This window comes from Miniopterus schreibersii (genome assembly GCF_964146895.1).
Source record: "Miniopterus schreibersii genome assembly, chromosome: X".
Classification (NCBI taxonomy): Eukaryota; Metazoa; Chordata; class Mammalia; order Chiroptera; family Miniopteridae; genus Miniopterus; species Miniopterus schreibersii.
In genome coordinates this window covers 94,698,872-94,725,664 of record NC_138104.1, presented here as the reverse complement: position 1 = coordinate 94,725,664, position 26,793 = coordinate 94,698,872, and the positions used below count along the sequence as shown (strand labels likewise).

Below are 26,793 nucleotides of genomic sequence, written 5' to 3'. Positions count from 1 at the left end.
CTAAAAAAATCAATGGAAAAAATATCCTCTGGTGAGGATTAACAAAAACAAAACAAAACAAAAACGCAAAACAACTAATTACATGGAACAGGTGTAGTGAAAAAAGCATTTTGTTATGACAATTTGCTATTTACTATAATGGTATGTTTTTCTCCTGGGCCCATGTGATGAAGTTATGTTTATGATGTTCTTATGTAGATGAAACTGGACCAGCATCCTTTTTTCCTTAGAGATATACTTGACATAATATTGTGTACATTTAAAGTATACAACATACTGATTTCATACATGTTTTTATACTGTGAAGTGATTGCCAGAACAAGTTTAGTTAACATCTATCCCCTCACATAGTTACAAATTCTTTCATTTCCTGTGATGAGAACTTCTACAATGTACTCTTTTAGCAACATCCTTTCCCCTCCTCTTTGGTGATCGTGCCACTTTCCCATTGTGATCTGGCCTGTGTGGAGTTCTTTTGCTCCCGCCGTGCTCTGCACTTCTGTTCAGCTCAGAGATAACCTGAGCCAGTTTAGCCTCAAGAGGAAGGAGATTTTCCCTTCCGATGGAAAGCCCCTTCAGCCAGAGATACATAATCTGACTCCTAATTGATTATGCTTCTTTTTGACCATCAACAGTGGCTTTGCTCTTTAAGTTTGGTAGTTTTCCTTGGTCAAGGGCCTTATACCATCTTTCTCTGTGACTGGGCCACCACGGCTTGTCACGTCATCTTCCATATGGCATGACACATGACCCTTGCTCTCCCTATATCAGGGCGAGTTCCTTGTCTCACTGCTGGAGAGTTCCTGGGGTATCCTGGGAGTTGGCCAACAGTCTCCAAGTCCCCTTCATGATATTTTCCAGGGGGATAAAACCCTCTAGGACTTGGGGCAAGTTACTTAGCCTCTCTGTGCCTCAGTTTGCAAAATTGAGATAATAAAAGTGTTTACCTTAAAAGGCTACTGTGAGGATTAAACAAGTTAATATTTTTAAAGTGCTTGGAGCAGTGCCTTTGCCATCAAAACTCTGAGAGCTTAGAACAGTCAAAGCTGGAACCCTGTTCTACGGTGCACGACCCATAGTGACCCTGATTACTTGAGCAGTTATAAGCACTACTATAAAATATCCTTATTTTGGAACATGTAATTTGATAATAAATTAGGGTCTTTTAAATAGAGATTTAACATGGACTCTATATTAAAATTAGGAATATGTAAACATAGCATTCTGTTTAAACCAGGGCCATTTACTTTTTAAGAGAAAATTATTTACAATTTATTCATGTGTTTCTATGAGTTTTGACATTCTCATGAGCTAAAATATGGTTGCATTCATGCCCATGAATACCCACAAAGACATAATTGTTCCTGTCTCTTAGAGATTTCTCCAGTTAACCAGGTGCTAGTTCATATTTTCTTGTGTTTTTCAATCATTAGTTGGAACAAATAATCTGATGTAAAAAACATGCCGTTCCATTAAAATATCCTCAAATTCCCGACAAACAATTGTGACGGTCTTATATTATTTAGAACAGAGAAGCAGTGTGAAAAAAATAAACTGCTTTGCTTGTATCAGGACTATAAACTAATCAACTAGGGTCGCAAATTAGGGCACTTGAATTAAAAGGTACCCCCTCCCTTTCTGTGTCTGTTAGCAATATACCTGTGCAGGTATGCTGTCTTAGTGTCCTATCATTGCTGTAACAAATTACCACAGTCTTAGTGTATTTTTTTTTAAAAATATATCTTTATTGATTTCAGAGAGGAAGGGAGAGATAGAGAGATAGAAACATCAATGATGAGAGAGTCATTGATCGGCTGCCTCCTGCACGCCTCCTGCTGGGGATGGAGCCCGCAACCCAGGCCTGTGCCCTGACTGGGAATCTAACCGCGATCTCCTGGATCCTAGGTCAGTCCTCAACTGCTGAGTCACGCTGGATGGACCACAATCTTAGTGTGTTAAAGCAACACAAATTTATTGTTTTAAGTTCAGGAGGCCAAAAGTATAAAATGGGCCCAAGGGCTGCGTTCCTTTCCAGAGGCTCTTGAAGAGAAGGTGTTTTTTGCCCTTTTCAGCTTTAGAGGCTGCCTGCATTCCTTGTCTGGTGGTTCTTTCCTCTGTCTTCAAAGCCAGCAGCGTAGCATCTTCAAGTCTTTCTTTCTGACTTGGACTTTCCTGTTTACTTGTGATTACATTGGCCCACCCAGGTAATCTAGGATAATTTACTAATCTCAAGAGTTTTAACTTAATCACATCTGCAAAGTCCCTTTTGCCATGTTCTCATTACAAGGCATAGTCACAGGTCCTGGAGGTTAGGGCATGGACATCTCTGGGGGGCATTATTGTACCTTGTACCTACCACAGGTGCACTCTGGAATAAGAACTTCAGTGCCACCAGGCATTTGGCTCTCCAGCTCCCTTCCTTACTTTTACATGAGTTTTCAGATAGTAACTGTGACAAATTCTTACCAGTTGTTCTCATCACCTTTTTCTCCCTTTCTCCATAAGTCTTTCCACACATGTAAACAAGTCAGATAGCTTTTATTTTTTCTTAAATGACGAAAACACCCCAGAGTTTTGTGGGAAATGATTTAATGAGAAAGACACCCCCATACTCTGTTTCTGACAGCTCCATGAAGAAAGAAAAATTTGAAAATGAAAGTACATCAGCTAAGAATTACATGACACCAGACAATGACATGGGTCTTTGAAGGCATTTGAGAAAACAGATGTGATTGGGTCCTTATCATTTTTCCTGGGAGAAAATTAGGAATGTGGGTGTCTGAATTAGTGAATTGAAAGTGGCAGAGGGAGATCTTCAGGGCCAGGAAAGAGGCTCCCTGGGCTCTGCATTTCCAGCCCTAAGCACAGTGAGGCGATTATTAAATGATTAGAGAATAAATGACTTGTTGAAAGTATTCAAGGAACAGTTTGGGCCTTGGGAAGGATCTGGCCTTTGAAATACAACTTGTAAAAAAATGATGGTTTTAATATGCTCAGGAAGGAGTGAACCTTCACCTTCAGTTTTGCTTCTAACTGCTGACTCATGCAGCTGTTCTTCATTGATTCTTGCTCTCTTGATGCAAAAGAAACTAGAAACTAAGCCCTGGTATCACTCTCCTCTATCCTTCCTTGAAAGATGAAATAGCAGAACTGCTTCTCTGTTTATTTTGCTCACACATTACTATTGTTTAAAGCACAATTTTCAAATTCATTTCTAGCTAAGTGGATTGATTTTTTTTTTATTACCAGTGCTGAGCAGTTGACAGTAATGATTTATTGCATCTCTGGGACTTCTGCAGCTCCATACGACTCATGGTTTAATTCACAGTTTTCCTAATGGCTTTAGTGTCGGTGGTGTTTGCTCTGAGAGCTTCTGTAAAGTGATGCACCACTGGGATCAGTGAACTCTGGTCCTGTGTTCTGGCCTTAGTTTTGTTTTTCCCCAGCTCTGTGACCATGGTGACAATAAGGTGAGAAAACACTCATAAACAGAGGAGACATGCTGTCTTCTCCTTTTCTAGGAACTGTAGCCATTGTAGGTCTGTTATACAAGCTGGAGTCTGGTTGGTTTGAAAGGAAGCTTAGGTAGAGCTGAGAGAGAAGGGTAAAGGAGTAGATTTTAACGAGATGGCTTACTTTCCATACTTCATAACAACAGCAAAAATGGCAACCTACTGTACCAACCATGTAGTATGTATTAGTCCAGGCATTGGCAAATTACAGCCTGTGGGCTCAATTTTGTCCCTGTTTTTGTAAAAAAAGTTTTATTGAAACAAAGTCATGCCCATTCATTCACCTAATGTTTATGGCTACATTTTATGCTATAATGGCAAAGTTGAGTAGTTGTACAGAGACTGTATGACTTATAAAACTGAAATTATAGGCCCTTTTTAGAAAATATTTGCCAATCCTGTCTTAGTCCACTTAATCTTCATGATGTGAAGTAGATTTTGGTAATAACTCCATTTCACAGAGGAGGAACCCAAGGCTCTGAGATGATACACAATATGCCCAAGGTCTTACAGCTAGTAAGAGGTGGAGAGACAGAATAGAACTCAGGGAGTCTATCACAAACTGCCTTGGAAAGTTATTCAGAGAATGCAGTGGTTGCTAAGCCTGTCACATTAACAAGTCCTATTTCTTTCCATCCTTACAAGGTTTTGCTTTGTAAAATATTTCTAGATTATATAATTGTCAATTCTCTAATGGCTTTATGGAACTTAGGTTTTTAATTCAGAACTGCCTAGTAACTGATGAAACCACTTGTTTGTGTAGATCATTGGTTCTCACCCATGGCTATACAGCAAAGTAACTTCAGGAGCTCTAAAAGTACTAACACCAGGTTCCATGCCTCCCAAATTCTGATTTATTGGCCTACAGTGCAGCTTCGCATGGTGACTTTTAAGAGCTCCCCAGGTGATTGTAATGTGCAACCAGGGTTGAGAACCACTAGTGTAGACATTTGTAAGTCTAGACCTGAAAGATGTTGGTCATAATGTGAGGTCTAACATACTGAGTAAACCATCAATACAATAGGAAGAAAGAAATGAAGCACAAATAATTCATGTTAGAAGCACCAGCCCATTCTGAAAATGTGGCAAGTATATGAACCAACTGCAAGAAATATCCTGTACACCATCTATTTTATGATGATGAGGACAGTTGCATTATATTCTAGAATTAATCTTATTTGTATATAATTATACTGATATATGTGTATAATTATACATATATAAATTATACATTACATACACATTTCTCTATAATTTATATATAGAATATATCATATATCATGTATATGATATATAATATACAAATTGCATTATATGTAAATTGCATACATTACATATAAATTGCATATAAATTATATATGTGTAATTTGCCCAGGGAGAGAGGAGATACTCATAGTTGGAGAGGAATAATGGAAAAATTGAACATATTCCTTTCAAAGGGTATATATAGCTTGTGCATTCATTAAAAAACTGCAGTATATTTCTTCTAAAAAATGTTTATTTTGCGTTTCTCCATATTTTAATCCTTACTGAAGGGCAAACTAAATCAGGGGTGATTTAGACTCATGGGGTTCGTTAACTGACGGCTGCCTCATAGAATTACATCATAATCATTACCAGGAAATATTGAGCAAGCTCTCACAGGGGACTTGGTGACACTGTGCTGGTGCCTCATCACCCAGAAAGTGCACCTTCATTGCAGTGCCTGGTGAAACATAATCACAGCCAAAATTCCAAATAAATATCTCACTCCTCAGATTCTTTCCACTGTTTCTATTTGCACTGATGATGGAGCCAATGTTGTTAAAACAGCATGAGACTGAACATTCACCCATGAGCTGAGTTACACAAGCTGTCTTTACCGGCTGGTACATCATTCCAATAAGAATAATGAAATTATTAAACATCAGAGAGAGATTTACAAGATTTTTCTGAACTATCAAAGGTCACACATGTTTTCTTGAAGAGTGCAAGAGAGAAGTAGTGTGTGCATATAAAATATCAGAGACATCTCGCAGGTTTACGTCTATGCAAAAGTGGCTCCCCTTTTTCCGTTCTTAGGCATGACGGTGAAAGGGACACAAGCATTTCTCTGTGCTCTGGCTAGTGGAAAGCAAATGTATGCTTTAGAATTAGAACATGGGAGATTTATGCGATGTTAACGCGTCAAGTCTTGGTAACCTCTCAAAAAGGCCACTTGTGAAGTCAGACTGTCATCGGTCACAGAAACCGATGAATCTGTCTTCTGAGAAATCCCTCAGAAATGTCTTCCAGAAAGGTTATGAAAGATGAAAAATCTCAATACAGAGAAAAGATATTCTATAAATGTGAATTTTTGCTGCTTCTGGCAACTTCTGAGCACTCCCTCAATTGAGAAATGACAAAATGATACATGCATAGAATCTATTGAAGAAAATGCTAGAATTGATTAAAGGCAGCTGTACAAGGATCAATAATAGCATATTTATGAAACTTACATCAATATAAGGCTATTCTAAATGCATTTATTAAAACACATGCAACGGCAAGATGCAAACTTGTGCTCAGCTAAAATTAGACAGTGCTTCCTAAAGTCAGCCAAGCAAACCAACCTGACTCTAATATTGTATAAAAGCGGTTTAATTATGACATCAAAGGGAAGTCTGTACAATGTTGAAAGATGTGGACGGAGAAGGAGATAATATTAAGTCTAACGGTAACTGGGGATCTTGGCCTTTGGCATCTTTTGCATGTCAGACATAGTCGGTAATTGAAGTCTGGACATGTTTTGTTGTTGTACAGACACAGTGAGTGGGGGATCTCAGCTTACATGGGCTGCTTTAACTGACTCAAACAACCTATGACCAACTGGGTGAATTTTATAAGTAACAACATAACCCAGAGAAAGCAGAGAACAAATCCTCCTCCGTTTACCACGTGTCACTTGTTCGGATTCCCTCCGCCTCAGCCTGGAGTTGTGATTCTGATAGTAGCCAACACTTCTACATTAAGCCCGATGTGGATCTCACGCCCAAGCATTACAGATTGTTATGGCATAACAGGCCAGCATTTATAGAGAATGAGTCGCAATTAAGAATGTACTAAAACGGGGCTAAATGAGAACTTTCACACTGTATCCTGCAGCCTATACAGCAGTGTGGTAAATTAGTCACTATGTGAGCTCCAGTGGATCAGGCCCAGTTCCTTCTCTCCGACTCTTTCCCTTTGAGAAAGAGAAGTTAGTTCAGGCAGCATATCATCACGGAGGGGAAAATTTTAGCATATATATGTACTAAAAGGACTATAACGCCCATATTTCCTTTCCTTTCTCATTCATTCTACACAAATATGTCGAGCGCCTCCCGTATGTCAGATCTGGGGCTGACTGCTGGATGCACAGTGGTGACTAAGTCACTGCTCTCCCGGACCTTGCAGTACAGCGAGGAAGACAGCTGTGAAAGACATGGTCCTCCAAATCAGCGAAGAGTTACAAGTTTTAATGAATATTATATAAGAAAAGAACATGATGAGATGAGTTAGATGGACAAGTTTGTAAGTTAGACTGTGAAGTCTGGAAAGGAACCTTTCGGGAACATTTAAACTGAAACCTAAAGGATAAGGAATTTATTAAAACTCTGCTGGGGCTCACCCAGCACTTAGAGATGGGCTGAACTCTTTCCACTGCTGAGACCTACCCCTGCACTGTTAAACTGTGACACCTGTCCCAGTCTCCTGGCCTTTTCTCCCCCCCCCCCACTAGTTTATTAAATCTCACTGTACTGGGTGCTAAGATGTTTTCCTGAAAATAAAATGCTGGCTCAGAGTCGTGGCTTCCAAACCTATTAGAGAGGAGGAAGATGGTATTGGAATATGTATGCATATTTTTGTATACTAAGAATTAAGAAATAAATACTCATTAATACTTAATTTATGGATTGGCATGGTATGTGTATATAGCTTGTAAATAAATATACATCATCTGAGATGTGGTAATAGTTTTACTGATATATGTGTAAAATAAAAATGTTTGGCAATCATTTAAAGAAAACAGTAAATAACCAAGAATCATTGCACACTGTAACCACAGCCCAGACTCTCCAATCCACCCTTTCACCTTACCTTTTTAAAAAAATTAAATTTATTGGGGTGACATTGGTTAGTAGGGTCATAGAGATTTCAAGTGTAGATTTCTATGGCACATGATCTGTATATTGCATTGTGTTCCCACCACCCAAAATCAAATCTTCCATCACCATATATTTGGCCCAATTTACTCCTCTACCAGTCCCACCCTCTTCCCTTTGGTAAGCACCATACTGTTGTTTGTTTCTGTCTCTGAGTTTCAGTTTGATATCCTACATATGAGTGAAATCATATGATGCTTAGCTTTTTCTGACTTTTCTCCAGTGCCCAGGGAAGCTTCATTCTCTGATAACTCTGACCCATATTCAAATTGTTCATATCCCTGATAGCTCATAGCATTCTCTGTCTGCTTCAATATTTTGCTGTTTTAGTAATGCTGCCCTTTATTGATTTCTGGTGTTTTCATTTGCAATGGTCTTGTCTTTCCAAGCAGACATAGGTTGTTCTGGGGCTAGATTAAATCGAGCACATTTTTATCTGACATACTTCCAGGAAAATAGAAAATGCTCAATGGATACTTCTGAACTAAACCCTCTAAAATTTTGCCATGCAAACTGTGGCCAAAGGGCCATTAACATCGGCATCACCTGGGAGCTTGTTAGAGCACATCAAAATTTACACTGTCCTATTGCTCTTCCATACTTCCCTCATTGCTCTTGAAGGCCCATCATAGGACACCAGTGGCTCTCAAACTTTAATGTGCATGAATTGCCTGGGGGTGGGGGCTGTTAAAATGCAGATTCTGACTCAGTAGATCTGGATGAGACTGAAGATTCTGAATTTTAACTAGTTCAAAGGTTATTCTGATGTTTCTGGCTTGGGAACCACACATTGAGATATAAGGCTTAGAGCTATGCTATCCAATACTGTAGCAACTGAACACTTGATATGTGGGATTTTGAAGTTTAGTGTGGCAGGAAGAAGGATAATATGTCATTAATAATGTTGGAATATTCATTATATGTTGCAATGATACTATTTTGGATGGATCCAGTTAAGTAAAATGTAGTACCACATCCAATTTATCTGTTTATTTTTATATTTTTAATAAAGCTACTAGAAAGTTTTAAAGTATATATGTTACTCAAGTTATATTTCTATTGGACAGTGTTGCTCTAGAGAACTACCCTAGTTCCCTTAAACACACTATCCATTGAGAATTCACCTCCAGCCAGAAGAAAATTTGTAATAATAAATTACACAGTTGTTCTTAGAAAGATGTATTTCCTCATGGAAGTATATACTCTATAAATGCTATTTCTATTACTCAAAATATTGAGAATTTGTCAACATTTCAAGTGTCTGTGTACACAAGTGAATCATAATTCAGGCCTCCTCCTACATGGATGAATATGCATATAAGTATTGGATTAATCATCTGTGATTAACTTCTTGACAAATACGGATGACGGATGAGAATGCTGTTATTATATCCAAAGTGTAATGTAACTGGCAGTTCTCAGATATTCTGCTCCATTTCTTTCAGTCTCTTGTTTTCTCTCGCATTTCAATTTTGGAAGTTTCTATTGACATATCTTCAATCACACTGATTCTTTCCTCAGCTATGTCCACTCTCGTAATGAACCCATTAAAGGCATTTTTCATTTATCTTACAGAGCTTTTGATTTCTAGCATTTTAAAATTCTTCCTTAACATTTGCCTCTCTCTGCTTACGTTACCGATATGTTCTTGTATGTTGTCTGCCTTTTCCATTAGATCCCTTAGCATGCTAATCAAAGTTAAAGTCTGGTCTGACAATTTCAACGCCCTTCCCATATCTGAGTCTGGTTCTGTTGCTTGCTGTGTCTCTTCAAACTGCCTTTCTACCCTGCCTTTTACTACACCTTGCAATTTTTTTGAAAGCTGGATATGGCCCTGGCTGGTGTGGCTCAGTTGGTTGAGCGCTGTTCTGTGCACCAAAAGGTCGATGGTTCGATTCCCAGTCAAGGCACATACCCAGGTTTCGGGTCTGATCCCTGGTTGGGGCCCATGTGGGAGGAAGCAGATCGATGTTTCTCTTTCACATCAATGTTTCTTTCTCTTTCTCTCTCCTTCTCTCTCCCCCCCTCTCTCCCTTGCTCTCTCTCTAAAACTCAATTTAAAAATAAAAAGAAAGAAAGCTGAGTATGATGCACTTTAGTGATACAGTGGGAAGGTAGAAGGTAGGGAAAGCATGATTAGGTCTAAGGCTCTTAGTAAGCCTGTCCCCCTGATTGTGAACTTCACTAGTCCTTTTCAGTTACCCACTCTCTACCCCCTTAGGTCAGGTAGGAAAGGCTGGAGTTGGTTTCACCCAGGTCACTTAGGTTTTAGTGAAATAATTTCTTTCTTAAAAATATTTTTAATATTTTTATGTTACAGTTAACATACTATATTATATTAGTTTCAGGTGGACAACCCATGTTTAGACATTTCAATAACTTACGAAGTGATCACCCCGATCGATATATTTAGTACCCATCTGATACCATAGTAACCATAATATTACTGACTACGTTCCCTATGCTGTACTTTACATCCCCGTGACTATTTTGTAACCACCAATTTGTCTTCTCAGTCCCTTCACCTTTTTTACCCAGTCCCCCAACTCCAATCCCATTTGGCAACCCTCAAAATGCTCTCTGTATTTGTAAGTCTGTTTCTGTTCTGTTTGTTCACTCATTTTGTTTTTTGGATGCTACATGTAAGTGAAATCATCTGGCATGAAATTATTTCTTTCGAGGGGACTCCTTAAGAGCAGAGTTCTCCAGTGTATTTCAAAACAGCTACTTTTCTCCTCCCCTTGCTGGAAGCACCAGGAGATTTTCTCCCCAGTGTTTACTATGCGAAGCTGGTAGGGATCTGGAGGTAAAACTGACAAAAGTGGGAGCCCCGGTAAGACTGGGCCCCTTGGAGTTTGTAACTCTCAAACTTATCCACAGTGAGCCTCCAGCAACCGGACATTTACAGTTTAGGCTTTCTTTCCTACAGCAGACTGGTTCCCTCAGAGGTCTCTGCTCGTGCATTTCTGCTCTCGATTTGTAATTTTCTGTATCCACCTGTGTGCCTCTCCAATTTCGGATGGCAGCAGTTTGCCCTCTGACTGCACTTCTCTGATGGATACATGAAAAGTTGTTTTCCAGTTTTTGGCTGTTTTTTTTTCTTGTCGAGTGCATGGGAATGATGACTTCCAAATGACTTCCATGCCAGACTGGAAACCAGAAGTTCCCAAGGTGTAATGTATAGCTAGGATGGACCCAGCTAAAATTTGCAGCTGAAATGTTGGATAGGGTAAGAAGATCGATGTGAGATGGCAAATTTTGATTTCAGGAGTGAGTTTTTAATTTGTTAGTTACTATCCTTTTTTTAAAAAAAAATTTATCTTTATTGTTGAATATTACAGGTGTCCCATTTCCCCCCCCAATTGACCCCCTCCACTTTGCTCCCCCCCCCCCCCCCCCGGCCTTCACTTCATTATTGACTGTGTCCATGGGTTATGCAGATATGCATATAACTTCTTTGGTTAATCTCTTCCCACCCTCCACCCCCCTTCCCGCTTTCTTCTGAAATATGATCGCCTGTTGCATGAGTCAGTGTCTCTGGATCTATTTAGTTCGTCATATTCTTCTGTTCATTAGCTTCTTAAAGAAGACCCTTCAACATTTCCTGTAGTGCTGGTCTGGTGGTGATGAACTCCTTTAGCTTTTCCTTGTCTGAGAAGCTCTTTATCTGACCTTCTATTCTAAATGATAGCTTTGCTGGGTAGAGCAATCTTGGTTGTAGTTCCATGTTTTTCATCACTTTGAATATTTCTTGCCACCCCCTTCTGTCCTGCAAGGTTTCTGTTGAGAAATCAGCTGACAGTCGTATGGGTGCTCCCTTGTAGGGAACTAACTGCTTTCCTCTTGCTGCTTTTAAGATTCTCTCTTTATCTTTAACCTTTGGCATTTCAATTATGATGTGTCTTGCTGTGGGCCTCTTTGGGTTCCTCTTGTTTGGGACCCTCTGTGCTTCCTGGACTTGTAAGTCTATTTCTTTCCCCAGGTAGGGGAAGTTTTCTGTAATTACTTTTTCAAATAGGTTTTCAATTTCTTGGTCTCTTTTTTCCCCTTCTTGCACCCCAATAATACGAATGTTGGACTTCTTGAAGTTGTCCCAGAGGCTCCTTATACTATCTTCAGATTTCTGGATTCTTTTTTCTTTTTTTTGTTCTGGTTGGGTGTTTTTTGTTTCCTCATGTTCCAAATTGCTGATTTGATTCTCAGCGTCTTCTACTCTACTGTTGACTACCTATAAATTATTATTCATTTCAGTTCGTGTAGCTTTCATTTCAAATTGGTACTTTATTATGTTATCGATTTTCTCAGTTACTTCCCTAATTGTCTGCTTAAACATCCTTACAAACAAAATTCTGAACTCTGTATCTGTTAGCTTGCTTGAATCTATTTCATTTAGCTCCTCTTCTAGATATTTCTTCTGTTCTTCCCTTTGTGACATGTTTCTTTGCCTCCACATTTTGGCTGCTTCCTGGTGTTTGTTTCTATGTATTAGGTAGAGCTGCTCTGTCTCCTGGAATTTGCAGAGTGGCTTTGTATAGTGGGTGTCCTGCAGGGTCCAGTGGCTCAGGCTCCCCAGTCACCTGAGCTGGGCCTGCTAGGTGCTCCCCTGTGTGCGCTGTGTGCACTGCCCTGTTGTAGTTGAGCCTTGGTTGCTGTTGGCGTCCCTGGGAGGAATTGACCCCCAGGCCAATTGGCTGTGAGGACCAGCGTCAACTACAGCCAAAGAGCTGCTATGCTGGAGACACCCCTATGGAGCAGGATTTACTTTAGTGGAGCTTTGATGTTCACCAAGTGCACCCCTTGAGTGTGTCACTCTTGGCTGTGGTCGAGTGTGACCACCAGGTGCACTGTCTCTGGGACTCCCGGGAGGTGCAAAGTCAGCCTGTGCCAGTGCCTTGCCCAGGGCCACCCAGCATGAGCTACACAGCAAACCGTAGTTGGCTGCTCCTTGTGCTGGGCTTGGAGGTGCCCAGGAGAGGCCAAGCTATGAGCCAATGCAGCTGCTGCTAGTGCCAGGCCTGGAACCACCTATCAAGCCATATGGGGCAGCTGCTGCTTGTTTGAGAGATTTTAAGAAAGTCCTAAGCCTGAGGCTGGAGAGGCCACTTGCACAGAAAAGCCCCTGGAAATGGCCTGGATGAGCTGCAGGTGGGGAGGGGCGGGGCCTCCGGGAATCGGGGCGGGCCAAAGGTGAGGGTCAGGTGCTGGCCATTCAAATATGGCGCCTGCCTGCCTGCTGTGTGGGGGGAGGACTCCTCAAAGAGCCATGGCCTCTGCGGGCCCTTCTGCCTGGGAGGAAGCCGCCCTCCACCTCTCGCCCGACTTCAGGCAGGTTAGTTCCTCCCCGAGTGTCCCAGGTCCCTTCAGGCCGCTGCCCGGCGCTGGGCTCAGAGGGAGCGTCCGAGTGAGTCCGTGCCGGGCCCTTTGGGAGGAAAGCCTGGGGCTCCCGCAGCCTCCGCGACCCTCAGGGACAGTCCCCGCTGGTTTCACAGCCTGAAGCTGGGGGGATGTCTCTTCCCGGCCCTGGAGCCCTGGGCTGGGGCCTGCTGTGGGACTGGGACCCCTCGCTCCTCCGGGAAACCTCCTCCGCTGAGATTCCCTCCCGGGTTTACCCTGTGGCACCGGATGTAGGCCTGGGGCCGTGTCTCTGCGATCCAGCCCCCATCTGCCCGTGTCTCTGCCCCTCCTCCCTGCCTCAGTGCTGCTTCAGTTCCCTGGTTGTGGGGCTTCTGTTCAGCCCGATCTCAGGAGGCTCTGAGTGATGGTGGTTCTGTTTTAGTTGTAATTTTGATGTGGTTGCGGGAGGCAGCAGGTGTGGCTGTTCCCTACGCCACCATCTTGTTTCTCCAAGCTGTTAGTTACTATTCTTAAAACTGATGGGCACATGTCATTTTCATAATATCATTTACAGTTAAAATCCATGTTAAGGCTATGAATAGCCAGTGTTTTTATTAATATGCTTCTTGATTTAGGGTTTCATTTTTTTCCTTAGGACCTTCTGCTATTATGGGCATCTTGCATTTACTGTTAGTGATAGCATTGAATGTGTTATTACAATATATTTGGAATTTTTTAAGGCTTCATAGTCTGTTTTGTGTATTGTGTTAAAGGGGAAGAAGATGGAAGGGCAGTAGCGGGTAGCCATGGGATATGGTTTCTCCTCAGGTTGCCATACATCCAGAATTTTGGTGGCACTAGTGCTGGCAGCTGAGCTGATTTTCTAAACTTGGGATAACCTTTCATAACCTTGTGATATGTTGGGTCAGTCATTCAATCTCTTTATTGCCTCACTTTGTTTTTCATTTGTAAAATGGAATTAATAACTACCTGTCTTCTAGAGCATTAAATGGGTAAATTTGTATACAGCTCTTAGAACAATGCCTAGCAGACAGTGAGTGCTATATGTGAGCTATTATTTTTATTCTTCTTGAGTTTGGGGAAAATATATTCCTAACTGTCCTCCTAGGTATGGATGGAAGGATCAGACTTGTGGACATTTCAGCCTTTGCAGGCTCCCTTAGCTCATTTGTGCCAATGTTGTGTGCCCAGCCTTAGAGCACTGCTTGTAGGGTTGGTGCCATGTATAGATTCATTCAATTCTTCACTCATTCATTCAGTAAATATATATGGAGCAGCTATTTTTTATCACACATTGTACTATACTATGTGAAGACAATAGTAAGCAAGACACCATTCAATCTCAGAGAACAGAATTATAATGGGAGAGGCCAACAGACACTAAGACACAGTGTGATATGTCTTCTGTATGGGTAGGTGTTGGAACAGTGGTGGCTCCAGAATTTCTATATAGAGGGGCAATCTGATTAGGAAGGGAGGGGACAGAGACTTGTTTAAACTTGTATAATCATTGCAAGCCCATTGTTTTTGCTTGTGTTGGTAGCTGGAGGGTGGATGATAGATGCTTCCTGGAGAAAACGGTGGGTAAAATGAGACATGAAAATATATGATAGGAGGCTACTAGGCCGGGAAGAAGGAACAGTGTTTGCCAAGTACATATATTTTGGTTATCTGTTGCCATATAATAAACTACCCCAACACTTATTGGTGTAAAACGAGTCTGGTTTTTTTTGGTTTTTTTTATGGTCACAGATTCTTTGGGCCAGACACTGGGACTGGGCATGGTAGGGAGGAATTATTTATGTTCTCCAATGTCTGGGTCCTCATGTGGGAAGGCTCAGTTGGCTGGGGTGGTTTCAGAGCCGGCGGCTGGAATCCCGTGGAGGCTTATTCCCTCCCAGGGCTGGGATGACTCCATGGTTGGCCTTGGTAGGACTGCTGACCAGCGGGCCTACACATGGCTTCTCCATGTGGCTTGCGTTGCTCACGGAATGGTGAGTGGGTTCCTAAGAGAGCATCCAAAAGGGAGCTTCCGGTTAAGGAGCTGCAAGGCTTCCTCTGACTGACCCTGGGAAGTCATGCAGATACCGTTGTGGCTATGTTTGAAAAATGCAATCCACCTACCATATTAACAGTGTGGTGTGTTTGAAGGAACAGAAAGTTAACTCGGACTGAAGCATACTGTTCCCCTGGGAAACTTCAGTTTAATTCTCCTTTTCCAGGAACTGTATTCTAGGGGAAAAAGTTTTGATCCTGTAATAGGCAACCTGGTGTATGGAGAGTCCATGGGCTGTGGAATCAGCAAGGCCTGAGCTCCCCTAGTTTCTTCGTTTTCTGTATTCATAGCACAGATTCAAGAGAGATAGAATTTTATTTTAAATAAAATAAATATAAAATTTTTATGTTGGATAGTAATCTGTCCTCCCTTTTGTTAATTTTTAAAGTAGAAGACATTTAATCTATTTCTAATTTTAAAACAATAAAAATAAAGCTACTGTTTGCTATGAGATCTCTGATTGATATTTGTTGCTTTCTGAGTATCCATGGCCCTCGGAGGAACATTCTCTATCTTACCTTTGGTGCTTCACAATGGATGAATGTGTGGATAGTGGTTTTCTGGTGAATACAGTTCTCACTTTTATATCTTTTTTCATTTATCAGTTCTTGAAAAATGGTATTAATACACTATTTTATGGTGGTATTGTATTTCTTAAAAATACATTGCTGAACATTGCCCTTCTAATTCTGATGAACTAAAAAACCTTCCTTTGGATAATGAAGTAAAGACATAGTTCCTTTCAATGGTTTTTATGTAAATAAATTCTAGCACTAGTATAAAACCTCAGAGGGCTTGGAGTAAGGCAGCTTCTGACCTGAAACCTGGAGAGCTGAGTTTGAAATATTTTGTCCTTTGGATGTGTGATGTTTTAGAATTTATTTTCCTAGATCTTCTTTATACATATTATCATCAGTTCTGCAAAACACTATCCAAAATCAAACCTCCCAAATGCCATCATATTCAACTTGCTCCTTTATATGTAGAATTAGTCACTTTTTACCTGATTATTTTTAATTCTATAGTATGCAACCATGCACCATTTATAATAATGCACAGAGGTAGAAGCCAATATCATTGCTGAATGTACACCATGACCCAGATACATCCCAGTCATTCACCATATTTGTAAATTCGACCTCCTAAGTATCTCTCAAATACAACATTTTCTTTCTCTCTCTCTGTCTCTCTCCCCCTCTCTTGACATCATGGTGGAGTAATGAAAAGAACAAGGCTTTTGGAACCAGAGGGTCCTGAGCTTAGTCTCAGCTCTAACACTATGACCTGCAGTGAGCTTGTCAAGCTCTCTGATTCTCAATTTTATATCTATAAAATGGGGATAATAATGCCTACCTCATAGTGTTTTGTGATACCTAAATGTGATAATAGTTACAGAGTATCTGGAACATAGTTGGCGCTTGATAAGTATTGCCTGCCCTTTTATATCCTTATCCTCTGTCTCCAAAACTGTTTCGTTGAACTCCAATCAGGATTGCTGCTTTGCTAATTTATTTTAGTGCAGACCTCTCATTATGGCTTTCAAGACCCTTCAAATTTGGTGACTGTTTTAGTTTTCTATTGTTGAAAACTTAATTGCTTAAAACAACCTTTTTATTATTTCTCACAATTCTGTGGTTTGGGTGGTTCTACTGGGTTCTCTTGGTATCTCTCAAGCCAGATAGCAACTGGAGCTGGTATATCTGAGATGAATGAACCTACATATCTGACACCTTGGCTTGGACAGCTGTACTAGGACTCTAGGATCTCTGTGTCTTGCTGTGGGCCTCTTTGGGTATATCTTGTTTGGGACTCTCTGTACTTCCTGGACTTGTATGTCAGTTTCCTTCACCAGGTTAGGGAAGTTTTCAGTCATTGTTTCTTCAAATTGGTTTTCAATTCTTTGCTCTCTCTTCTTCTTCTGGTACTCCTATGATGTGAATAGTTAAGTTTGGTGTTGTCCCAGATGTCCTTTAACATATCCTCATTTTTTGAGTTTCGTCTTTATTTTGTTCCAATTGGATTTTTTCTTTTACCTTGTCTTCCAAGTTGGTGATTCTATTCTCTGCTTCATCCAATTTTCTGTTTATTGCATCTACTGTATTGTTCATTTCAGTTATTGTCTTCTTCCTTTCTGACTCATTCTTTTTAATGGTTTCTATTTCTTTGTGTAAGTTCTCACTGAGTTCATCTATTCTTCCCCTAAATTCATTGATCTTCCTTATAACCAGTGTTTGGAACTCTGTGTCTGGTAGATTATTTGCCTCCACTTCATTTAGCTCTTTTTCTGGAGTTTTGTCCTTTTCTCTCATTTTGGGACATGTCTCTTTGGCTCCTAATTTTCCCTGCCTCCCTGTGTTTGTTCCTATATATTAGGCAGGTCTGCTACGCCTCTCAGTCTTGTCATAGTGGCCTTATGTAGTAGACGGCCAACGGGTCTCAGTGGCACCTGAGCTGGGTGCTCTAGGGGTGTCCCTTGTATGGGTTGTGTGTACCTTCCTCTTGTTGTTGAGCCTTGATTTCTGTTGGCACATAGTTGGTACAATTGATCCTCAGGCTGACTGGCTGTGAGAACTGACCATGACTATTGTGGATGAGCTGTTGTACCTTGGCTGACCCCATGGAGTGGGATTCACTTTAGCAGGGCTCTGGTACCGGCCAATTCCACCTTTTGTTGTATCATTTGTGGAGCTAATTAGGTGGTGTTCTGGTGTGGTCTAAAGCAGGCTACTGGATGTGTTGATAAAAAACCTTTTAGTTCAGGGTAATGAAAGAGACAGACCATATCATAAGTGTGTTCCATTGACAGATGCTTTCTATAGGTCAGCTCATTTAATTCTCACAATCCTATGGGGAAGCACTTATTATCCCCATTCTGTAGATAAGGAAACAGTCTCAGAAAAGGATAAGTAAGTTGTCCAAAGTCTTACAGCAAGTAAGTGACAGAGCTTGGACTAGAGTCCAAGTTCATCCATCCCCTATGTTCATGTTCTTTTCAAGACACCTTTAAGGTAAAAGTCTAATGCAGAGCAGCACTTGATAGAAGGCTGGGAAAGATGGGAAGCAAAGTTTAGTTCTTTATTAGCCAGATTCTGAGAGTCCTTCTTCTAATATCCCTTCTCTTACTGATTTTTTTTCTTGGTCTTAATTCATTTTCTCTTCTAACTCAAAGCAAAAAGTAGAAAAATGGTGGGAGAGTAGCCAATATTAGTGGTAAAACCATTTCATTTTCTTATTTTTATCTTTAAGCTCTTACCTGGATTATCCATATCTTTGCCTCAATTTCCAATTAAAATTTACAGTGGAAAACTGACATAAGTGGGATAAAAACCCTTGGCTATAAACCAAGCTATAAGAAGTGATACATGCTGAATTTTCAAAATCTGGAGTTTAAAAAATGATTAAAAGAACTATAGTTTAGATGAGTGAGAGTTTGAGGTGGCTACAATAAATAGAATTCACATGTTCAAAAAGGATTTAGAAAGGTATTAGGAGGTAGCATTGCAAGAGTTGACAGAAGAAGAGGTCAAGATATATTTGGGGATTTTATTTTTTTTGGAGGTCAAGGTGAGAATATTTTCCAGTAGCATCAAAGGGAACATGAGAAGTAGTCTTAGAGATAAGAGAAATGTGAGAATTGCAAGGCATGGATCATTCCAAGATTGCTTGTTTGGGAGCCTTTGGGGATAAAAGGAATTAGAACTGGGTATACCTAAACTCCATCCTGCATATTGTCCTGAAGCAGAGAAAGCTGTCAGGTTTAGGCAGGTCACCTGATAAAAGACCAAGGTATGTGCCAAGGGGTCTGCTTGAGTCATGTTATCATAGCCAGACTCACATTCTTAGTTGCTGTTCATTGGGAGAAATCTAAGTGTAAAGTTAGCAAAGAACCAAATGAATTCTTGTTCATAAGGGTGGGCAGAAACTTTAAAGAATGTCCAGAAACTTTAAAGAATGTCAAAGGCATAATTCATTTCATTACCATTGCTATTTATAATGGCTATCACTTGCATTTTATAGCACCATTGGTCCATTCTTTCCTCTCACCTCCTCTCTCCTCAGACTTTTTTCTCTTTTTCTCTTATATAACAGGAAAAAAAAGGCTAACGGCAAATTTGTCTCCAAAGCCTCAAAAGAAGATATGATCTGAAGGTGACCCCAGGGAAGGGGAAGGTAGGTTCCTATAATCTCTTCTAATGGTTATTGGCATGATTGCTTATCAAACCTCTCTCCTTAACCCCTTCAATATGTGGAAAATTCCATACTTGTTCCACTCTCTGCATGGCTGTGTTCCCTCTCCATGTGCCTCCTTTTTTGGCACCTGGGTGCCTTTGGCTCTAGCTGTAGGATTTATAGTTAGAAAGGACGACCTTTTTCTTTTAAAAACACATCCTTCTAATCCTTCTTAACCCGATAGGGAGAACCAGTAATGGCATGAAGTGAAGAAAATCAATTAGGAGTGGATGTTTGAGGAGTCAGAATCGGCTCCTTGAAGGTTATTATGGTAAGGGACTTGAGAGACATGACAAAGGCATGAATTAACAGTTGTTAACTCATCTTGTCAACCACCCAACTAAACTATAAACTCCATGAAGTCAGGATCCATATCTGTCTTTTCTATTGCCAAAGTTATTTTCTTTACAGCAAAATTCCTGCACATAGCAGGAGCTCAATAGTTATTTAATGAATGAATGAATGAATGAATGCTTTCAACCATAACCACTAGACACCATTACAACAATTTAGACCATTGAGGATGGCCAATTTCATATTCACCTTACACTTAAGAGTCTAGCTCACTACATACATGTCATTAACTTTCTTGTATTTCACCTACTATATTTTAAGCATTTTAAAGGGAGGGATATTAAATAAATACCATTAGCCTCAAGTCTCAATTCCTAGCATAGTAGACTGTAGGTAGTAGGAAATTAGCACATGTTTTATAAATGAATTATATTACTTTCATCATAATAATATGACTTCAAAAGGAAACTTTCCTACATTGAAAGTAATATTCTAAGAGATTTTTTGGATCAGGCTTTAAGAGATGCTAGAAATTGGCCTCTAATGATTACCTTAAGCTGATATTTATTACTACTCTCCAGTGGAAACTGAAAATTCTAGCCTGATAGTGATGATGGCTGGTTTATTGGCATCTTACTTGAACAAATGTAGGTTAAATTTTGAAAGGATGTACTATGGTAATAAAACTGGCAGAAGATCAGTTTTTGATGGTCTAAAGCTTCCACAGTTGGTGAAATATTTGCAAGCATATTGGAAAGATAGAATGATTCATTTTTTTAAGGAAAGGATTTAAATCACATCTCTTCCTGGTGCAGACATGGATTGCCATTTCCAGAGGGGATATATTAGGACCTACTGGGTACATGATATGTTTTGCTTATTGCTAAGTTCTATAAATATATCTTGTAAATTATTCCACAAGAGGAATGACATAAGTTGGGCTTGTGTCAAACAATAGAAGTGAAAACATGGGGCAGGTGAATATACCATTCTCCTGCCTGATTTTATCAGAGGTCAGAAATTACAAATTACTAATAATGAGATTATTGCATTAAGAAAAAGCCTCATCATGGTTAAGGGTCCTGATTTTGGAGCCAGATATAACTTGGGTTCCAATACTGGATCTACTACTTACTACGTCTAAGTAGTAGACCTACTAAGTAACTTGTGACCTCATTCAAGTTACTTAACCACCTTGTGCCTCAGTTTTCTTCTCTGTAAAATGGAGATACAGTGGTACCTCTGTTTTCGAATGTGTCCGTGGGGGAACATTTCGGGTTACGAATGCCAGAAACCCGGAAGGAAATGCTCCTGTTTTCGAACAGGCCTCTGAAGTGGAACATGCCCCGCAGCTCCCGCTGAGGGCAAGATCCTGAGGCCCAGCTGTCGGCTGTGGATCCCTTGGTTTCCAAACATTTCTGAACTCAAATGGGCTCCTGGTACGGGTCACGTTAGAAAACCAAGGTCCCACTGTAATAATAATAGTCCTCATCTCACTGAGTGTCATGAGGGTATGTGAGTTAGTATGTGCAAAGCACTCAGAACAGTGTAGTGCCTGGCATGTAATAAGGCCATATATGTGTTTTCTATTATCATTAGCTTACCACCTCTATATTTAAGAAACTGAGATCTAGAGTCATGAATCATTGTATGTAAGGCTACAGAGTCTTGGATAGACCCTAGGTTTGCTCATTCTGAATTCAGGGCTTTTTATTTTTTTACTCTGTCATGAACCCTTGCTATGTAAATGGAATGATTTCAGTAAGCCCCGAGAAATAGAAATTTCAATGCAATGTTTTTTTAAAGTTTACAGCCAAAAATACCCAGCAATGCTTATGACTAGTATCAAGAAGTACAAATTAATCCTTTGGCCTTAGGCATTGTTGCATATATGTTGGTGCCCCACCCATATCTCCTCCACTCACTGGACCAGTGCATACTATTACCATCCTTCTAATAGGCATCTGTGACATTTTGCTTATGGGCTTTTTCTTGACCTTTGCATGGGAAGGATAGAAATATCCAGGCATTAATTCCCCCCTTGGGGACAGTCTCCCTACCAGTTATGGAAAGGGTTTAAAGAATGTACACCCCAGCTACTTACCCCTCGGGTGAGATAACAGACACGTACTCACACTCTCTCTCTCTCTCTCAAGCATGTTCTCTCCTCCCCCTCTCTCAGAATTCCCCAGCAGGATTAAGCCTCAAGAGCCCACAACACACTTGATCACTGGCAATACATCCTGAATTGGCTGCTTTCTTTTCCCATCTCACTTCCCTTCTTCTCTACTGGTGTTTTCTGGGATCACCTCGTAAATAAACTACTTGCAATCAAATCCTTGTCTCATGTTCTGTTTGACCTCATTGAATGATGACTAGAAATAAGCAAGAGGTCTAAGTACTCTATGGCTTGCAGATAAATATATCCAAATTATTATTATTTTTTTTGTATTTTAGAAGATGCAAAAAAAATACTGGCTGTGAGGCCCCTCATAAAAAATGGATATGTTTTTAGAGTACCTTTTCCCCATACATAACAAGCTGGGCCTATTTGGAAATACAAAGTTCTCAGAAACTTTTAAGCCTTGAAGGAAACTGAAAATGTTTGAACAAATAAAAATACTTACATAGCTTATATAATTTTTAACACCCTTCACAGATCTAAAGTCACTTTGTTAATTTAGAAACATAAAAATACATTATGTATAACTTGGTTGGCTCTTAAAACTATCATATTTGATATCTTGAGAGATGTGCAGGCCTGGAAAATTTGAGGAACAAAAAGAAGGTTTTGAAATGGAATTTTGAAATGCAATGATTAACTAGAATTCCAAGATTATTCTATAAATTGGTCAGGTATAGGCTGTTGGTGCAGGTGGGGTCATTTCCCCTATTCTGGAATTGCTATAGGAGGTCAATTTTTAGGGAAAGTTGTGAGCTTGATCTACTTGGGAATAGCTCTGAGTTGTTCCATTGTGATACATTATCAAACCCCAAAGAGCGGGCCCTTAACATTTCCTATGTACTTCAGTAGACCTTCAGGCACCCCTGTGTTCATAAATCCATCTATAATGTGAGCATAATGTAGAATAGAGAAAAGACAGCCATGTTTAGATGCAGATGCTGGATAGTCTATAAAAATCATATACTAGCTAAGGGACATGCATTCTCACACCAGCATCACAGAGATGGATGTATATAACCACATTACCTTGAAAAATCATGCAACTAAGTCAATTAACAAATGACACTGCCCTGGCCATAAGGATTGGTTTGCATGTAGCTTTTTTAGCTCAAAGGTCAGGGATTTGTTAAATGGTTGAAGTAAGCCTCCTCTTGGATGTAAATTGCTATGTGAAATCACATCTGAAATCAGCCTTTAAAAGAGGGTAGGGAATCCTCCTCGCGGCCCCTGAACTGACTGCCTGGGTCTGGAGCAGATGGCTGGTCTCTGTACCAGAGGTTAAGTCAGTGGATGCTGGACATTTCCGGGGACCAGGGCATGCTGAAGGACATCATCTGAGATCATACTGGTGAGCTGGTGACACTGGATGCTTCAGTGCTAGTGAAATATTCTGGATAACTGGAACTCATGGGCAAGACTTTCGATTCTAATTGCTTTAGAAAAACTCCTCAGCTCATGAAGCTTGGAGAAGATATAACACTTTGGGGCATGGAGCTGGGCTTTCTGAGCATGTGGAGGGGAAAGCTGGCCAGGTTTCTGTTCAAACTGACCTATGCCTATGGAACACTGGGCTGCTGGCCCTTGATTCCCCAAACACCACTGTCCTGTTTGAGACTGAGCTACTTGACTTCCTGGGTTCTGTTGACTCAGACAACTTTTGTGCACTGTCATCTGAGCAACAAAATCAATTTCCACTTCAGAAGGTCCTAAAAGTGGCAGCTACTGAACAGGAGTTTGGCAACTACCTTTTCCGCCAACATCATTTCCGTGATGCCAAAGCGAGATATAAATGGGCCTTGTTGCTTCTCCGCCAACAATCAGCACCCTCTGAAGAACAGCACCAGGTGGATGCTGCCAAGCTTGTTCTCCTTAACCCCTCCTTCATGTACCTGAAGGCTCTGATCACTGAGCAAAAGAATGGCAAAGCCCTCTCCTGGTGTGGACAGGCCTGTCTCCTCATGACTGAGTATCAGAAGGCCTGGGATTTTCTAGTCTGAGCCCAGAAGGAACAGCCCTTCAAACATGACATCAATAATGAGTTGAAGAAACTGGCCAGCTATTACAGGGACTACACAGATAAAGAGAAAGAAATGTGCCATTGAATGTTCACTTGTTGTGATAATGGCTCTACAGTAGGAGAAAATTAAAGACTCTTCAACTAACTACAAGCAAGAGAAGTGAGGCTGATGGAGTTTTCCATCAGTATTGGTGGGGCGGTAGTGGGGGGGTTGTCTTTTTGGAAAGAAAACTCCCCAGGGGATACTGTGTCACAGTGGCCTGCTTGGGAGAGGGGCTGGAATTCCACAGCTCTGGGCCTTGCCTCACCTCGGATACTGGTGATCTGTGTTTTCACAGGTGCTGTTTTCTGTTTCACATTTTCATACACATAGTAGGGGAAAGTGTCGTTATTGACAAATAGAAAAATGCTTTATAAAAAACAGTTTCTTTTGTGTGTGTGTATGTGTGTGTGTTTTTAAATGGAATTAGTCCTTGGCTTTTCTTGCACTCACAAAACCCCGCCCAGCTGCTAATATACCTGGGTAAATACAAATAGAGATTGCTGTGTGTATTTTATAGGGTTCTCTGTTTCAAAGAGGAAGAATTATGTTATAAATGTTTTGTTGTAAATAAATAAAACACTTCCTTGTCCTTGCAAAAAAGAACACTAAGAAGGTAGGCAAGGCTGAGAAAATTGCTTAGAATTTAGGAGAGAAGTAGAGCCAGAGGCAGGATCAAGCTGTACCTGAAACTGATACTATATGGGCTTCTCAGTTGCATAAGCTGCTAAATTCTCTTTTGTGTTTTAGCCTGCATATATGAGGAATTCTATTTCTGATACCAGAAGGCATCCTTATGAGCAAACTTAGGCATAATAGGAATGTGACTATTAGAAGTTATTCTTTGAAAATAATTTAATAAAAATCATGCTTTATTATCTATAAGTTGTGCTCTCAAGACCTGTTTTATAGACTTTTCATGAATTGACACTAAATATGGCTGAGAAATCCGATCATCATTGGGGATTTAGCAGAAAGCAAAGTTCAGGGGGTTTTCTTGAAGTGGGAGTTCAGTGTAAACATCATAGAGGAGGATGTTGTCTAGCAATCAGTAATAGTTTATTATTTTGCAAGCACATTTCACAAAACTAACTGGCTACATTCCCATATTCAAATTGGAGCAAATTAGAGTAAACAATTCCACCTGGCTTAGATACCTATTTTATTTGTGCAACTGGCTGTTCACTCGGCACATAGTATTAAGTGTTCAACAGCTGGTGCTCTCCCATCCATGGGGCCTTTCTTTTCTGAAGATAAATACTTCAGAGATTGACAAAGAGCTGGGATCTGAGCTGGTATTACTTAAGACCAAGGATGTACTAATGTCTTAAGAGATCACTATTTTAATTAATAATGGGAATTCATAAAATGGAAATCTTTTCTATTTTAGACAAATTGTAAACATCTTTCTCTCAGAGTGAGGAACATAATTTAATACACTTTCCTTTAGATACTAACTTAAGAAAGTATTTAAACTTATTGAGCGTGACCCTGCGCCCATTATGGAGAATCATCTCTTGGTAAGATATTAGCAATTTGTAGAATACAAAATAAAATTGAAACATTGTTTGACCATAGGCATTATTTTTTACTCATGAAGTATTTTTCATTCTCTCAGGCTCTCTGCCCCAATACAGACATGGCAAACTTGTACACATTCTCTTTGTCTCAGCTAACGGTTATTGCTATAGGAAGTCTCTAACCACCACCACCCACTCACCCACCCAGTAAAAGTTATGTACACAGCATTCTGTACTTGACGATCGTAGCATTTATCATACGCTGCTGTAAGTGCTTTTTTGCTTGTTTCTACTCCCACCTGTGGTGGACAGACTTTAAGGTGGCCTCCATGATCCCCATCTCCTGGTGTTTACACTCTTGAATAATTTTCTCCCTTTGACTTTGGAATCTCTGACTTGTTTCTAACCAATGGACTATGGCAAACATGATGGGATGGCACTCTTGCGATTAGGGTACATTATACAGGGTGGGGGAAAAGTAGGTTTACAGTAGTTCATATGGAAAAGAATATACTAATAAATAATAATACAAGAATAAACTCTGGTTTTTGCATACACACAACTGTAAACCTGCTTTTTCCCCACCCTGTATAAACTCTGTCTTGCTAGCAGGCTCGCTCTAAAGACTCTCATTGGTAGCTCTGAAGAAGCGCTGCCAGCAGTCCTCCAGCTGCAAGGAAATAAATTCTGCCAGTGACCTGAGTGAGCTTAGAAGTCTTATCCTTGTTCCTATTTTAGAGACAGGAATTTGTAGCTACAGATGCTAAGTTTCTTTTCTTAAGGCATACTGTGAGTAGTTGGTGGAACCACGATCTCAGTCCTCAGCATGCAGTGCAGAGACTAGCACATAATAGGCAGCCGAAAGGTGCCTCTCGAGTCAGTGTGTGAGGCCCAGGCTGGTACCACCCAGAGAGAATGTTTCAGCGTGAGTACTTCTGAGTGCAACCCTGCTTCCTAAAGCAATCCTCTTCATGTGGACGATCAGAATAGGAAGCCTAACTCCGATTGTGTAGCTTGAGGCACCTTCCCTTGAGGTCTGGTGACCATGTCCATCAATGCTTAATGCTTTTAAAATATGAGACAGAATAGCGTTAGAATTCTCACCCTCACCGGTAGGAATCACGTCTGTGCTCTGCTTCCAGTTAAACATTTGCTGGTGAATGCTTATTTTTCTCTAGGAAATGGTCAGTTCGTCTGGGTGGAAAGAGCAGTGTTCTCTGGCTGAGTGACCACGCTGTTCCCTTCATACTCAGCTTGGCATTGTGGGTGGAGACAAGAGTGGTGGAAAGATGAGTGGGTGGCACACTTTGCAATTAGGCCTCGAGCTCTAATAGCAATTACTCAGCCATCATCTTTCACAATTGCCTCTTTTCCTTAAGAGCTGAGCAGGATTTTCTTAAAAAGTCACCAGGTGCTGCGAA

The 26,793-nt window shown here is 40.5% G+C and overlaps 1 pseudogene across 1 annotated transcript; it reads left to right on the top strand.

The window, feature by feature from the left end:
• Window positions 1-6,839: 6,839 nt before the first annotated feature.
• LOC308551084 (inactive peptidyl-prolyl cis-trans isomerase FKBP6 pseudogene) lies at window positions 6,840-23,942 on the top strand (annotated as a pseudogene). Its single transcript has 3 exons — window positions 6,840-7,026; window positions 23,051-23,175; window positions 23,266-23,942. The product of its transcript is annotated as an inactive peptidyl-prolyl cis-trans isomerase FKBP6 pseudogene (transcript).
• The last annotated feature ends 2,851 nt before the right edge of the window (window positions 23,943-26,793 follow it).